This window comes from Etheostoma spectabile, chromosome 17 (assembly GCF_008692095.1).
Source record: "Etheostoma spectabile isolate EspeVRDwgs_2016 chromosome 17, UIUC_Espe_1.0, whole genome shotgun sequence".
In the NCBI taxonomy this organism is placed as follows: domain Eukaryota; kingdom Metazoa; phylum Chordata; class Actinopteri; order Perciformes; family Percidae; genus Etheostoma; species Etheostoma spectabile.
The window spans coordinates 10,585,315-10,586,567 of NC_045749.1; the positions used below are offsets into that span (position 1 = coordinate 10,585,315).

The 1,253-nt window shown below is 39.8% G+C and overlaps 1 protein-coding gene across 13 annotated transcripts in view; it reads right to left on the minus strand.

Annotated features, from left to right (window-relative positions):
* The window catches only part of LOC116705547 (protocadherin-15), a 207,455-nt gene that overhangs the window by 104,130 nt on the left and 102,072 nt on the right, over window positions 1-1,253 (minus strand). The gene's annotated exons all lie outside the window — the stretch shown is intronic.

Here is a 1,253-nt window from a genome sequence, read left to right on the forward strand (position 1 = left end):
GTTGCTCCAGAGGTGTGCAACCTCTGATATAAATATAGCCATTATGTCGTTTTGGATAAGCGTCAGCTAAGTGACATGTAAAAAATATAACTTTGTAGAAGCTTTTTTGATATTTACGATGGTATTGTTATTTGTCTGCATTTTTTGATAGTAGAAAGTGTTGTTTCGTTCCATTACAATCTAACATTAGCCTATTGCTAACTGTTAAGCAGCAGCATGCTAACGCCAGACAGCTCTCCCCCGATTTCGATGTCTGGTTGTGTAGTATTTGGTTTAGAAGCCTTTATTTTTGATTTTTCACAGTAGAAAGTTCTGCTGAAAACTCTGTTGCAGTAGCTCCAGCTGCTACTAGTGAAACAAAACTGGAACGCAGCGGAGATTCCAGCAATGACGCTGGCCAATAAGAGCAGACTAGGCTTTTTTGGAAGGGAACTAAAAAGAGACAGGCGCTCCTACAGAGCATCTCATACAGAGGGTGAATAGGTGCAGCACCCAGGGGCAGTATGAGTAAAATAAGTGTTTTTTGAACATTAAAGCATGTGATCATGTTCTAGTAGAAACACAAAATTACTGTATGAACCTGAAAATGCTATATAATAGTTTCTCATTAAGTTAGCAGCCTGATTTTCTTTAGGTTTTGCCAGGGAATAAATTCATATCCTTGGCAGAAGGCTTGTCAACTAGTACTCTGGTAAAAAGCTCCCACATGTCTATGTATTTGAATGGAAGTGATGTTACATGCATACAGCATGTTCCCAAATTCTACTAAACTTTTCATCTTAATGATATAACTCTTAGCCATAAAACATGTCTTTTCAGCAGCTATCCTTAAAGCTTCCCCCTTGTGGTACTGTTGCTTCCTAGAGTGGTACCCTGAGAAGTGAGCAGCACAGCACTTCAAAGATTTGCACTGTTAGTGTAATTGAACTCTTGACACAAGCAGCGCAGAGTTCTAGTAAATACCATGTCTTCTTTCTTTACCTACTCTGACTACGTCTTGCAAAAGAAAAGAAAATCTCCTTGGGGGAGCTCATGCCAGGGTAAAGGGTTGAGTCCTTTGCTCCCTCATGCAGGAAATTGAGCAAATAGGAGATGAGCTGAATGCTTATATGCCCTGCAGTACTGCCATATTGTAGTAAAAAGTGTAATATATGACCACTGCTTGTAAGGGTAAGTTATCAATGATCGGAACGTGATTACAATCAGTCAAAACTTCAGCCCCCACAGTATCAGAAATAGGGCTGTACAACAGG